At 35.5% G+C, this 16,149-nt stretch overlaps 1 protein-coding gene across 15 annotated transcripts in view; it reads left to right on the forward strand.

Moving 5' to 3' along the window:
* The window catches only part of EXOC6 (exocyst complex component 6), a 221,852-nt gene that overhangs the window by 25,595 nt on the left and 180,108 nt on the right, over positions 1-16,149 (forward strand). Inside the window, exon 1 of one of the 15 annotated variants that reach the window (XM_072625369.1) lies at positions 9,905-12,145. The exons of 11 other annotated variants lie outside the window; for them this stretch is intronic. The gene's annotated coding sequence lies outside the window, so the exon portion shown is untranslated. 3 more of the 15 variants (XM_072625394.1, XM_072625386.1, XM_072625376.1) reach the window with 3 other exon arrangements.

Genomic DNA, 16,149 nt, shown 5'->3' on the forward strand with positions numbered 1-16,149 from the left:
AGAATGCTCTTACCCTCAGATTAATTTATATCTACTGCAGATATATACCTATGTATTTATAGGTTTTCTCTCTCTTTAGAATGTAAACTCCTAGAGGGAATGGACTTGTTTTTGCCATTTCTTTGTACCCTCAGGACTTAGCACAATACCTGGCATATAGTAAATGTTTTATAAATGTATATTGATCCATTAGAATGACCTGTTTTCTCTTTTCTCTGAGGTCAAGATTTTTCTAGGGCTAGTTTCGGGGACTTGATCGAGGAAGTAATGTTTCTGGAACTGGCCTAGGTCAGGGGTGGGGAACTTGTAGCCTCTAGGAAACTTATGGCCTTTTAGGTCCTTGGGTGGGGCCTTTTGACTGAGTCCAAGTTTACAGAACCAAACCTTTTGTTAAGGGGATTTTTTCTGTGAAGTTTGGATTCAGTCCAAGGGCCACATATGAGGCCCTAAGGCAACACTATGCCAATTTAAAAGAAAATTATTTAGGTAGAGTCAGATTAACATAGAAAGTTCAGATTCTGCTAGTATTTGGTTCACTGTATTCAGATCTGAATGTTGCATCCATTGAATGGGCAGAAAGGCTCTAGACACCATCTGCTCTTGATTATGTAGGTTGTGAATTTCCTGTATACCTTGTTAATTGTTTCCTGCTACCTTTGGTTGAGGCTATGGCCACCTATCTATGTTGAGAGCATGTTCAACATATTTTATTTTTGAAAATAGGTGAAGATATATATTTTTATTTTCTCTTTTGTTATGAACTTGATAAATATAAACAAACATGAACATTTCCACATTCAAAGGAGAGAAAAATATTATATATGAAACCTAAATCTGTTATTTATAGATTACTTTTTTAAAAAAATGATACATTAAATTTAGCATGAATTCCAACACTGCTTTGCTTGTATGTGTCTTCTGCTTTTTTTTTTTTTAAGTATTTTTAATGGTTTTTTTGATACTCTTTCTTTTGGCATCACCGTCTTGTTAGGTGCCACCTTATGGTTTGGCATCTCTTTTTTTTAGCATTACTTTGTGGTTGGTCATTCATTGCATTATAGTTTTTAAGGTTTTTGAGTTTTCCTTTATAATATTGTCATCATTGTATAAATTGTTTTCTTGATTCTATTTGTTGCACTGTCAGTTCACGTGAGGCTTCTCAAATTTCTTAGAATCTGTCCCTTTTGTAATTTCTTACCACATAATAATATTCCATTAATCTTTACATATCATAATTTGTTATGCTGTCATCCAGTTGGTCTGAGACTTACTTTGTTACTAGTTCTTTGCTACAGTAAAAAGTGCTGTTACAGTTTTTTTGTTTTTAGTTTTGTATATGACTCCCTTTCCTCTGTCTTTGATCTGAATAGTATGTGTGACTAGTTTGCACAGCCTTCCCTCACTTAAATCCAGTTCACTTGCAGTTCATGCCTTCAGCTTCCTAATGCCATAGTACTCTTACAGAACAAAGGATAAACAACAACAGTGTATGACTAGTAGTGTGATACTACTAGTAGCCACAATTTAATGATTTTTTGAGTAGTGTCAAAAATTCCTTTTCAGAATTCTTGGGTCAGTTTGTCCACCCAAAATTGCCTCTTTGCCCAAATTTGCCAATTTGATGGGTATGAGATAGAATTTTTGAGTTATTTTAATTGGCATCTCTCTTACTTTTAGTTATTTGGAGCACTTTTTCACATTGTTAGTTTGCATTGATTCTTTGGAGACTGTCTGCTCATATCCTTTAACTGTTCATTCATCTATTGGGGAATGGCTCTTGTTCTTGTATATGCTTATCAATTAGCTGTATAGCTTAGATATCATACCAGCATCAGGTGAATTTACAGAAAAAATTTTCTCTAATTTACTTCCTAATTTTAGCTATATTGATTTTGTTGGTGCAAGAACTTTTTGATTTTATGTACTTAAGATTGTCCATTTTATTTCTTGTTATTTCCACTGTTCCTTTTGTGGTCTGGAGCTCTTTCTTTATCCATATTTGTAAAAGGTATCTCCTTCCTCACTCCTCTAGTTTGTTTGTGGTATGACTTTTTATATCTAGGTCAGGTATGCATGTATTGTAACATTGGTAGGACATAATGATCTAAGCCTATTTTCTGCCTATTTTAGGCTTACTTTCTTCTGAAAGTGCTGTCCTATTTTCTCACCGGTTTTTGTCAGATAGTCTTTCTCCAGTGGATTCTTTCCCAAAGAATCTTTGACTTTGTTGAAAATGCTTGAACATGCCACCATATTCATTTGCTTCTTTTCCCCAAGGTTTCAGTGTTTTCATTTGCATGTTAAAAAATTGTGCATTCCAATAACTAAAATTATTTGAACAAAAAATTGGTATACTTTTATATTTCACAGCTTTTCAGGACCTTGGTATAGCTTTGCATTTTACTTTTTCAACTATATTTTCCTTCCAGGTTCTTCTTTCACAGACATGCAGACCCTTTGTATGCATTCAAACTAGCCAGATATGCAGATGGAAAGTTCTCATAGTTCAGGCTTCTAATATTGAAAGGAACAGTGCAGTCCTTTAAACTTTATCCATATTTATTTGCATTGTACAAAATGAAAAAAAGAAGTGAAAAACAAGGCAATGCTTGTAGAATATATAGTGTACTTCAGCAGGGCAGACTTTGTTACGATTCTCCCTCTTCTATTCATTTGTTTTCTTTTGAAGGTAATGCTTTTTTATCTTGTGTTTCTGTCTTTTTCACATTCTACTTATCAAATTTCTTAATCTCAGTAATATTTGGTTTGTGAGACTTTTTTTCAGAGTAAGCAACTATGGGCAGAGTGCAACAGTAAGTGAGATGTCTGAGATATCAGCTCAGAACTGTTCTTCATTTGCTCCTTTGTGTTGTATATCTAATCTGCTTCTTTGATAAACTCCTATTATATGTTTTAGCAAAATTTTTATAAAATTGCAAAAATAAGTTTGGCTCTTTAAAGGGGTGAATTTGTTATTTTCTACTCAGATGGAATACCCTTTACTAATGATTCTAAATAAGCCAGGTATTACTGTTTGGAAGGGGAACCAAGTCTAGTATAAGAGGTTAATCATGGATATTTGGGTGTCATTTTTTGTTCCACTGAATTAGAACATCTTCTATTAAGTTGGTGTTTTTTTTTTTAGAAAAGTTTTATGTTATCTTAATTATTTTCTTTAACAGCAAAAGTATAATTATTTTAATATTATACATCTCCATGGTTTTTGGAATTTCTGATTATTTTAATTATTATTTACTTTTTCCTTTTGACCATCATTGTAATTTCTTTAGTACAGAGAGCTCTTGTTGAAAGATTTTCTGTACTATTGAAGATGAGCAACTTTCTCTGCATGTTGTAGTCACACAGTTGGGCCAGCAGGCACAGGGAGGTTAAGTCACTTGCCCAGGGTCATAGCCAGTATATTCAGACATGAGACTGAAACCCAAGCTTTCCTTAATCTGTTTGTCCATTATGTCATACTGCTTTTCGTATTTTAGTTATAAATAAAAAATCCCCCAAATCAAATATATTATTTCATCCAGAAATGCAGGAGAAACTATAAATTTTAGGTTGTATGACTAACCCAATAGTCACTGTGTTCCTCTTTATTTGTGCAGCAACAAAGACAAGTGACCTTGAGTTTTCATTTCATCAGTGATTTTTCAAGTAGTGAAAAAGAAAAAAAAATTCATTTCTATATGTTTAGAAAAATATACTTCATTCACCAAATAAGAGTTTAATCAGACACCTGTGGGCCCACTATTGTACTGGGTCCTGGGGATTACAAAGACAAATAGTACCTTCTCTCAAGGAGTTTGCATTCTGTTGGGGTAAATAGCATATATACATATAAGTTGATACAAAAGATATATAAAGCAAATACAAAGTAATTGGTAGGGGAGATGGGAAGAGGCCTGAGTAACTGGAATAAAGGATGTGGTGCTTAAACCAGAGGTTCCGGTAGGTATAGGTAAGGAGGGGTCATATTTCAGACATTCTGTGTAAAAGCACAGAGCTGGGAGATAGAATGTTGTGTATAACAAACAGTAAGTAGGCCAGTTTGTCTGGATGATGGAATGTATAAAGTCTAATTAGACTAGAAAGGTATACTGGAATCAAATTGTGAAGGACTTTAAATTCCATAGGTGTTCATATTTAATTCTAGTGGCAGTGGGGAGCCGCTGTAACTTCTTGAGCCACTAAGTGATGTGGTTAGTTCTGTGCTTTAGGAATATTGTTAGAAAAGCTGTGTAGAGTATGTGTTGCAAAAGGGAGAAGCTGGAAGCAGGTAGCATATGTTAGTAGGGGAAAGTAATAAGAGCCTGAACTAAGTTGGTGACCATGTGAGAGGAGAGAAAGGGAAGGGATGCAAAAGTCAAATTAACTAATTGCTAAGTACTTTATATGTATCAGGCACTAATAAGCATTGAGGATCCAAAGAAAGGCAAAACATTCCTTTTTCTCAAGGAACTATATGATGAATTGGAAGTAATCTCAGAGGAAAAGCACTAGAATAAGAAGCTAAGAAAGACTTCTTGCAGAAGGTGGAATTTCACTTGAAGGAAGCCAGGAGACAGAGATAAGGTTGATAACACCATGGCTAAGGGACTGCTAGTGAAAAGGCATGGAGTCTGGAGATGGTATTTTTTATGAGGATTAGGGAAGAGCCCAATGTCTTTTGGAGTTCCTTCTATTCTCTCTATTCTTCTTTTTCTGTCTAGATGTAGTGCATCTGCTGGAGAATGTGGTGGGAATGAATGCAGACAGTGAGGAGATTGAAGGCCCACAAGGGGTCCCTTAAACCCAGAGTCAGGCCAGGTATGGAGGGGTTCAATAGGTAGACTGCAGCTGCTCTGTATTAAATTTTCATTTTTGTTTTTATTTTGTTCTCAATAACTATTGATTAGAGACATGCAAATTAAAACAACTTTGAGGTATCAGTTTGACTAATATGACAAAAATGGAAAGGGGATGGAGGGGAAAAATGGGACACTAATGCTTGTTGGTGGAATTGAGATCAGTCCAGCGATTTTGGAGAGCAATTTAGAGCTATGCCCAAAGGACTATAAAACTGTGCATACCTTTGATCCAGTAATACCACTTCTAGGTCTATATCTCAAAGAGATCACACACAAAAAAAGGAAAAAGCAACAATATGTAGCAGAATATTTATGGCAGCTCTTTTTGTGGTGGCAAAGTATTGGGAAATGAGGGGATCCCTATCAGTTGTGGAATGGCTGAAGAAGTTGTAGTATATGAATGCAATGGAATGCTATAGTGCTTTAAGGAAAGATGAGCAGGGTGATTTCAGAAAAACCTGGAAAGACTTACGTGAATTGATGAAAAGTAAAGTGAGCAGAACTAGGAGAACACTGTACACAGTAACAGCAATATTGTACAATGTACAATGAAGAATTGTGAATGACTTAAATATTCTCAGCAGTACAGTGAACCAAGACAATCCTAAACGACTCATGATGAAGCATGCTTTCTGCCTGCAGAGAAAGAAGTGATACCGTCTGAATACAGATTAAAGCATGCTATTTCTTCCTTCCTTCCTTCCTTCCTTCCTTCCTTCCTTCCTTCCTTCCTTCCTTCCTTCCTTCCTTCCTTCCTTCCTTCCTTCCTTCCTTCCTCTCATAAAATGACTGATAGAGAAATTTTTTGCATAATTGGACAGCTATAACCTATATTGAAAATCGCTTACCATCTCAGGGAGGGGGAAGGAAAGGAGGGAGAAAGTGATAGAATTTGGAGCTCAAAACTTAAAAAAAACTCAAATGTTAAAAAATTGTTTTAACATGTAATTGGGGAAAATAAAATATTATAAAATAAAAAAACTCAAATTTTTAAAAATTCTTGTCTTAAAACACCAAAAAAGAACATTTCCATGTAAAAAGCAAAATGCAAAAAGAACTCTGTATATGAAACTGTTTCTTTCATACTTCATGCTTTAAAAAAAATACATAATAAATTTCATACTTTAATTACAAGACTCCTGCTTCTCTATGCTTCCTTCTGTTCTCTTCATTTTAAGAAAATGTTTTAATTGTTTTCTTTTGGGGACATCATTGTTGCTACCCTTCCTCTTCTTCCCTCCCCAACTTCCCTTGCAGGGGTGATTCAGTGATTTGTGGATTCTTTCCATTATCACTTAGCACTATAGTACTAATAGATCTTAGCAATTTTCCTTTATGATGTCTGAAATAGAGTCACAAGTATTTTTTTCCCATGGTTTTCAGGTAGTACAGTGATTTTTTTTTAAAAAGAATTTTATTTTTGTTACATTTAAGTTGCAAGCTGTTTTTCTTTCTTCTTCTCATCCGTATGCTAGAGAAGGCAACCAGTTGACGCAGATATATATGTGAAACTATACAATATATAATGCCATGTATCAGTTCTTTCTCTGGAGGTGGATAACATCTTCCTTCCTAGTTCCTTTGTAGTTGATTTGATTATTCATATAGCAGAATAATAGCTTAGTCATTCACATTTACTCTGTGAACAATATTGTTGTTACTGTGTACAACATTCTTTTGGTTCTACTCATTTTACTCTTCATTATTTAATGCAGGTCTTTTCATGTTTTCCTAAAATTAACCTTGGAGCACAGTAGTATTCCATCACAATCATATACTACAACTTACTCAGCCATTCCTCAATTTGCTGGGCATCCCCTCAGTTCCCTGTTCTTTGTCCCTACAAAGAGAGCTGCTATAAATATTTTAGAACATATAGGTTCTTTTCTTTTTTTCCTGATCGTCTTGGGACCTAATAGTAGTATTGCTGGGTCAAAGGGTATATATACTCGGTTTTATAACTCTTTAGGCATAATTCCAGATTGGCCTCTAAAATTGTTGGATCAGTTCACAATTCCACCAACAGTGTATTAGTGTCTCAATTTTTCCATATTCCCTCCAACATTTGTCATTTTCTCTTTCTAGCATTTTAGCCAATCTGATAGGTGTGAGATGATATCTCAAAATTGTTTGAATATGCATTTCTCTAATCAGTGGTGATTTAGAACATTTTTCCATATGCTTATTTGTAGCTTTGATTTCTTCCTCTGAAAACTACCTGTTCTTGTCCTTTGACCATTTATCAATTGGGGAATGACTCATATTCTTATAAATTTGACAGAGTTCTCTATATATTTGAGATATGAGGCTTTCATCTTACAAATTGTCTATAAATATTTTTTTCTAATTTTTTACTTTCCTTCTAATCTTCTAATTTTCTTCTAATCTACATTGATTTTATTTGTATAAACCTTTTTTAATTTAACATAATCAAAATTATCCATTTTATGTTTCCCAATAGTTTCTCTCTCTTATTTATTCATAATTTTTTCTTCTATCCATAAGACTGATGGATAATATGTTTCATGCTCTTCTAGTCTTCTTATGATATATTCCTTTATATCTAGGTCGTGTGTCCATTTTGACTATGTTGGTAAATGGTGTGAGATATTGTTCTGTACCTAATTTCTTCCAGACTGCTTTCCAGTTTTCCCTTCAATTTTTACCAAATAGTGTATTTGGTAAAGTTTGTCTTTGTTTTTGTCAAGCACAAGGTTATTGTATTTATTTGCTACTGTGTATTTTATGTCTACTCTCTTCCACTCATCCCACCTTTCTATTTCTTAGCCAGTACCAGATAGTTTTTGATAATTACTGTCTTATAATAGAATTTAACATCTGGTACTGCTAAACCTCCCTCTTTTATGTCTTTTTTCATTAACTGAAGACATTTTTAACAGAAGTAAAAAACCCTTTAAAAAACCCCCTCACATGAACCTGCAACTCCATAAAGATATATGTATACATATCTTCCTTCTTTTTACTGTCAAATTCCTAGAAAAAACTACTGATAGTTATTATCTGCATTTTTTCTTCTTACTCACTTCGCAGTGTTTGTTATTTGGTTTCTCCTGCCAGGCATCTGAGACTGTTCTCTCCACAGTTACTAAAGTTTTCCTAATTGACAAGCTGTAATGGCCTTTTCTCAGTATACCCTTTTCTTAAAGTCTTTCATTACCTGTTGCCTTCTAGCCTTTCCAGTTTTCTTACAACTTACCCTTCTCCATGCACTCTTCTATTTAGCAATGCTGGCTTCTTTGCTAGTCCTCACACAAGATGATATCTCCTGATTTCATGCCTTTTCCCTGATATATCCCCTATGCCTAAAATTATCTCCTTCCTCTTCTCTGTCTCCTGGCTTCATTCAAGTCTCATTTAAAATTCTGCTTTCAAGAAGCCTTTCCTGGCTTCCCATACATAATGCTAGTGCCTTTCCTCTGAGATTACCTCCACTTTATCCCATATATTATTTTCATTGTGTATAGTTATTTGCATGTTATCTCTTCTGTTAGACTATGTTCTGTGAGGGTAAGGACTGGTTTTGTTCTTCTTATATCCTCAGTGCTTAGCACAGTGCATATTAAGTGCTTAATAAATAGTGGTAAATTTGACGTTCTGACAGCACTCTTCTGCTCCTTACATCTTCCTAGTAAGGACTTTAGAGGAAAGGTTAAATGAATTGCTCAAAGATAAATATCTAATAGATGGATGTGGGTGGGATTTGAATTTATGTCCGCCTGAGTTCTAAGTCCAGAGCCCTAACAACTCATTAAGCCATGTTCCCTTTCAAAATAACTACTACTCCCTTTTAAAATTCCCAAACTGGATTATTGTGCCTATCCACTTGTTGGAGGAAGTGACATAACCATATTGTTTTCGTTAGAAATTTATGTTACCTTATCTTAACTGGGATTTCTTACTGCTTCTTGGCAATCCTTTTGCTCTTCCCTGCCTGACTTTAAAAAGATAGATTTTTATTTACATCTTTTGTTTTTATATCATTTGCATTAACTTCTGTTTCCCTCCATTGCTTCCCAGAGAGCCATCTGTTACAACAGAATTTCTTGAGAGAGTAAGAGGACAAGGAAAGGAAGAGGGAAAAAAAATCAGCCAAACCAGTTAAAGAAATTCTCACTTATATGCAGTGTTGTGTATCCCAGGGGTCCTTACTTCTGCAAATGAGTGGGGAGAGCTGTCATATCTTTCTTTTGGGAACAAACTGCTTCTTTATAATTTCATAAATTCAGTTTTTATTGTTTTTTTGGTGGTTGTTCTTTCCATTTACATTGTTATAGTCATTGTATCTTGTTTTCCTGGCTCTACTTCATTTTGCATTGTAGCACTGTAATATTCCATTACATTTACTTGCCATAATTTAGCTGTTTTTTTCTTTCAGTGGACATCTGCTTTGTTTCTGATCCTTTGCTATCATAAGAAGTGCTGCTATGAATATTTTGGTACATTGGAGTCTTCCCTTTTGCCAGTGACATTCTTGGCAGGGGATACACATAGCAGTGGAGCCTTTGGGTCAAAATTAGTCACTTTCTATGCTTAATTCCAACTTACAGCACAGAATGATTGGGCTAACTCACAGCTCCTCAAACATTGCAGAAGGTGCCTCTTTTCACATCCCTTCTAACACTGACTAACTTGTCTTTTGTCATTTTTGCAATTTTCCGGGAATGAAGTAAAGCCTAAGGATTATTTTGAAGGATATATTAGTGAGCATTTTTTCATATAGTTTTTTGCAACTATTTGTTACTGTATTTTGACTGTTTCTGTATTATCATTGAATATTTTTGGCTTTAAATATTTTTGTGAATTGTCTATATATTTTGTATATAACAACTCTTTACATAGATTTTTGGTACAACTTTTTTTTTTTTTTTACCAATTGAATGCTTTTCTTCTTATTCTAGATGCATTACTTTGTGTGCAAACTTTTAAATTTCATATAATTAAAATTATCTGTTTTATCTTTTGTAATTGTCTCTATCCCTTGTTTGCTTAAGAATTCGTTCTCCACCCTTAAGTGTGAAAAATATCTAATCTGTTTCTCTTCTGATCTTTCTTGGTATGATTTTCAATATTCAAGACATGTATTTATTTTGAATTTATTGTGGATGAGTATAAAATGTTGGTCCAAGGCTCAAAGCCCAGTTTCTTCCAGACTACTTTCCCATTTTCTCAGTAATTCTTATCTGACTTACTCTTTCTACATTTGATCCAAACTTTTTTCTTTCCTCAAACCACCTATACCATCCCACTTTCCTCCCCCATAGCAGGGTACTTTGACATATGATTAATTGAAAGAATTGAGGTTATTCATTCTAAACTCCATTTTCGCCCTGATTCTGTATCTCATATTCCTTCAATATCACCTCCTCCTCCCAATACCTGCATCTTTTGCTCTAGTCTCAGGGAAAGAGGTAATCCTTGTCCTTGTCAAGGCTTGCTTATTCTTCAGTTGTGCTCTCAGTTCCCATCCTTTCTTGTATTTTCTGGCCCCTTGCCTCTTCAGTTATTTCTTAGCTTTCTTCCATGGTTAACCTTTGCTTATCCACTGGCTTCTTTGCCACCTATAAACTTGTCCAAATCTTCTCTGTCCTTAACCTTTACTTGACCTTGCCATCTCCACAAGTTCTTATCTATTATTTCTCCTCTCTTTCATAGTCATACTTTTAGAAAAAGCTTCCTACCTCCTTGCCTTTCCTTTCTCATCTCTCACGCACTTTTCAGCCCCTTGACATCTGGCTTCTGATACTCAACTGAAACTTTTCTCTCCAGGGTGACTAGTGATCTCTTTAATCTAATGGCATTTTCTCAGTCTTTCCTCCTTCCTGGACATCTCTTATAGTTTTTGGTGACTACTCCCTTCCTTCCAGATATTCTTCTTCCTGAGTTTTTGCGATACTACTTTCTTTTAGTTCTCCTCCTTATCTGTCTGATCACTCTTTCTTAGGCTCATTTTTATAGGATTATCCAAGTCCTACCTTCTATATAGGCCCGTACCCCAAGGTTCTGTCCTGGGTCTTCTTCTTTTCTCTTTATACTCTATCAGTGAGTTATTAGCTTCCATTGGCTTAATCATTATCTCTCTATAGAAGACTCTTAAATTTATATATGCAGCCCTGCTCTGTCTCCCATTAACAGTGGACTTTTGGAAATCTCTACCTAGATGTACCATAGGCCTTTCTAACTTAAAATGATCAAAACACTATTTCCTGACCTCGTAAACCCATCCCTTATCACCATCCTTGTAGTCAGTCACCCAGGCTCACAGCCTCAGTCTTCCTTGTCTCTTCCCTCTCTTTTACTTTCTGTTTCAATCACTTGTGAAATTTTATTAGTTCTACCTTTGCAACCTTTGTCACACCCACCCCTTTTTCTGAGGTCATATAAGGAAAGAATATGAGGTAAGCCTGAAAAGGTAGGGTGGAGGTCCTTGAAAGTCGGACCCATATTATCCTATTTGTGATAGGATAGTTATCTAGCCTAGTTATAGTTATACTGAAAAAGAACATATTTGACAAATTGTCAAAAATCTCTAAGGGGTATTCACTACTTCTCTAGGTAGAACATTCCATTTTGGGATTGCTATAATTATTAAGAAGTGTTTCTTTACATTAAATTGGCCTCTTTTGTCATTTCCACTCATTTCTTAATTGATTAACAGCTTGCAATGTGTGGAGCCCTGTGGTAAGAGCCAGAGATATAAGCAGAAAACAAGATATTCCTTGCTTTTCAGAATCTCACATTCTAATGGTAGGGACAACACTTGGGAAGCTTCATCTGCAAGTGAAATAGAAAGGTCCGATGGTTATTAAGGGGTAGTGGCAAAGTAGATGATAATACATCTTTTAAAATATCATTTACATTGATAAAAACCATTTCTACCTCTGATATTGAAACACTTGACAGTGCCAAGATCTTTGGTGGCAAGGATTCTATTTTTCAGAACTTCAGTAGCTGTGGCTGCTGAGGAGGCTGGGGCTGCCGTACCTATAGAGGCATCTGATGGGTCTAATCTTGATAAGGGTCGCTCCTCTGGCTTATAGGACTACACTGGTAGTAAAGTTGGTGGTCTAAGGGGTACTGCTTGCTATTCCAGTGGCTTTTAGACTATAGGTAAAGGGCTATCTCCATTGGGGTCCAAGCAGAGATGGTGGTCACAATGATGGTTGAAATGGCATTGGTTTGACTTGTCTGACACCTACTGCCTTGTGTCTCTTCCTCAGGATGTGTAGCTGCTTCACAGATATGTCATCTCTCACATACATGTAACTGTATGTACTTTGTTACTGATCATTGATATTTTGATATTGATAAGTGAAATTGAGAGGGGAAAAGAAAAATAAAACAGAAAAGAGTGTAAAAGTAAGTTCAAAAAGGTCTTCAAACAAGAAAGGAGATGAGAATAGTGACAAAATGGGAGGACAAGAAAAAGTTAATGATACATGTTTTGGTGAAAGATAGAGTAAGTAGTGGAGAGGAATTATAAGTATTCCTCTACCTCCCCAGAGGGAAGAGCTTTATAAATCTTATAGAAGCATAGAAATGTGAATTTTTATTATTGAATTGGAGAGGCAGATCAGTGAGAGTAGGTGAGTGGAAGAAAGTGGTTGGGGAATGTAGAAAGCTAGGTTACTGGTTGAAATCTAACTGGGATATAGTGTATATAACTTAGCGGGCTTGAATTTTCCTGTTCCTCATTTTCTTCCAGTTGATACAAAGATTCTATTGCCATCCTCTAGAATTAATAGTTATTGGAGAAATCCTGTGGTACCGATGATAAAATTATCTGATGAGAAAAAAGGCAAGCGTGACACTTGGAAGGAACTCAAAGTTCCTTCTGATTAATAAGTTGAAAAGTCATTCTGTATAAAATATTTCAAAAGTGAATGACAAAGCAATTAGCAATGGGTGCTATGGTAACAAATATAAGCTTTATTCTGTTGTCAGCATGGAGCTAAACATTCTATTTCTGTGTGGGGAAGAAAACTGATAGTATAATTTGAGCCCTGGGAAGAAAATAAAATCAGAGAACTGTGGCTAAGATATTTGGCATTCTTAGAAAAAAAGACTAAATAGCTGGTCTGGGAAAGCTGATTCTAAAAGGTAAAGTGTCAGGTAATGCTTTTTTATATGATGAGCTAGTAAAGAAAAACCTATTTATAGGTTTAAAAAAATACCTAGAATCTGTTAGAGTAGGTTATTGGAGTGGGGAATGACATTGAGAGCAAGCTGAAGATGTATAGAAATAATACACTGTAGCAATATAAAATAAATTTTAGATATTAAGTATGAAATGTTAATGAAAGATATGTAAGGAATGATAATCCTGCATGGAGCATAGTAAACAGTGAATATTTCTAGTTGTTAATTTGAAATTTGAGGGTCCTAACTGTTTCTTGTCTGCCCTGTCAATAAGAAAGAAAAAGGGAAACTCGGGAAGTGCTAACTAATATCCTTACATGAGTACAGTGATGACATCAGCACTCATGTACTCTCTGATTTTCCAATATTTTTCTACCCTTCAAATTTTCACTCATCACAACCCTTTGCCACCGTGTGAATCTCTACTCTCTGGTTGAATACTGCCTTGGTCACAACAAATCTTGGAATCAGTAGCATAGGGATAGAGCTAGACCTATAATTTCTTTGGTATAGGGAATTCCAGTTTTAGGAAACACTTTCTGCCAATGCAGGTCACTACCCCCTCTGCACCTACTTAAATGAATTGCCTGGAGCAGAGGTTCCCACACTTATTTGGCCTACTGCCCCCTTTTAAAAAAATGACTTAGTGCCCCTCCGTAAATCTACTTTCTTTAAAGTTTTAACTTTTTTTTAAAATTTGCATCATTTCAAAAAAATATAAAATATATATTTTTAAAAAAGAGACATCTTAAATTTAATAACATTGTAAATTTGTGGTTTTTTTCCTGCGTTGAAATTTTGATGATGCAATATTGTGTCCTGTAATTGTACTGAATTGTGAACAAGTCATTACACCCACATATTCCTGCCGATGCATGCTGAACTTCCTGACAACGCACAACATGCTTGCCTCCCAATGCTTGTTAAGACCTGTTGGTGGATTTGACCACTGATCAGTTATAATTTGCATTTTGTATGTTTATCCGGAAAATAATGTGATCACTGTGACTTTAACTCTGTTACACAACAAATAAAATATGTGTGATAGATTTTTCAAAATTTGGTTTTTTTCTTTCCTTATGCTTCCATTGCCCCCTTATTTTTATTCAAGACCTCTTAATTGCACCTGAGGCTAGTATCACCCCCATAGATATTTCTGTGCTCGCTCACTTTGGGAACCTATGGCTAGAGCAAAGAAGGAGCCTGTGGTTTCTTAGGTGTGGTGACCTTTTCAGTAAGGAACTTCTTTGGGGAGAAGGTGCTTACAGGTTAAGTAATTTGAGCAAGGTTATATATTTTTAGTATGTGTCAGAAGTGGAACTTTAACCCGAATCTTCCTACCTCTGAGGCCATCTCTTTAGTATTCAATGCTGTCTCTCTTAACATGTAAAAATATCATGAATAAAAAACATGTCATTTTTTTTAGAAGGTAACTTATTATCATTGCTTGGTTCTTTTAGAGTAACCACTGGAGATGGCTCAGGACCCATTATTGTTCAGTCTATGTGCTTCAGAGAGCACTGGGTATAAGGTTTTAGGAAAGGAAAGACAAGAAAAGCTGTTTTTTGGACCCTCCTGGCTTAGAGTGAATGTCAGTAGTAACTGTTTCTCTTTGAAACAACAACCCTGAGGGTCTTGAGGCTCCTGCCCTTCTGGTGACCTTGCACAGCCCTCCCTCACTCAAAATAAAGTCAAGTGCAAGTCATGTCATCATTTCTCTGATGGCATGGTCTTCTTTGGCAGCGAAGGATGAATACAACCTTCCCAGCTTGATTTATTATTTTTTTTAAAGGGGCCATCCCCCTGACTACTTTTAAAGAGGCTTATCCATTGAGTGGGCATTACCTCACTTTAAATGAGTACCTGAAAAGGCCTTAGCCTAAAAGGTCAACACTGCCCATTGCATCTTGGGCCATCTCCAGTTATCCTGATGAATATCTGGTCACTGGATCCAGATGGTTCAGGAAGAGAAAGTGAGGCTGGTGACCTCACTCAAAACAAAGTGCAAGTGCAAGTCATGTCCTCATTTCTCTGATGTCATGATTCTCTTGAAAACAAAGGACAAACACAACCTAGAGTAACCTTAAGTAGATGCTCTTTGCATGCTACCTCCTAGAATCATTTAAGTAAAATGGAAAAGGAAAATACTTTAACTTTTTCAGGAAACTTGTAAAGAATCTTAAACACATGGGATCCTTCAGGGGAGCTTTCTACTAGTTTTAGGTTTGTTTTTAAAAATTATTGTTGTAGCTCTAAGGCAAGTGTGCCATTATCTTAGAAAGATTTCTAGCAAACCCTCTCCCCACTAAATTAAGACCCCTAAATGTTTTGACATTAAAAGTTTAACTCAGGTTATCTAAAATATTTCATTCCTCATCCAGGCTGAATAGTTGAAGCCTTAGCAGTTATGCTTTAGGAGAAAACTCTTTCTTAAGGAACTTTGAAGAAAAATCCTTTATTCATATAAATAATTATCTCCTAAATGTTTTATTACTGTATGGTAAAGCTATAGCAAATGGACCACAACTGTAATTAACTTTCAGCTGTATATGTATGAATTGATACAATTTGCAAGTCTGCTCCTGGAGCAGAGGTTCCCAAACTTATTTGACCTACTGCCCCCCTTTAAAAAAATCACTCAGCGACCCCCTGGAAATCTACTTTCTTTAACTCTTTTTGAATAGAGTCTAATCTTTTTTTGGACAGCTATTATATCTCTTTCCCTAGACTCCCTACTGTGGTCCCCCAAATCCTCTCTTCTCCAGGCTAAAAATCCTAGTGTCTTTTATGACATTTGAAGCCTTCCACAACGGCTTATCTATTTTTTCAGTTTTATTTCATGTTACTTTTCCTCCTAGATTCTCAATTCAAAACTAATCTGCCAAGTTGTTCTTTTTACGTAATATTGCTTTTTCTATCTCCCTGCCATTGTACATATTTTCCTTTGTATCTGGAATGCATTCCTTTCTCCCTTTTACCTCATGGAATCCCTAACTTTAGATTGCAATTTTTACTTTCTTTATGGACCTTTTCTTATCCCTAAAGTTTTTAACACTCTCCTTTTTGAAATTTCCTTGTATTTGCCTTTGTGCATGTACACAAAGTCCCACTTTTATGCCTTATTGTGATGTGG

The sequence above is a fragment of the Notamacropus eugenii genome, chromosome 1 (assembly GCF_028372415.1).
Source record: "Notamacropus eugenii isolate mMacEug1 chromosome 1, mMacEug1.pri_v2, whole genome shotgun sequence".
Lineage (NCBI taxonomy): Eukaryota > Metazoa > Chordata > Mammalia > Diprotodontia > Macropodidae > Notamacropus > Notamacropus eugenii.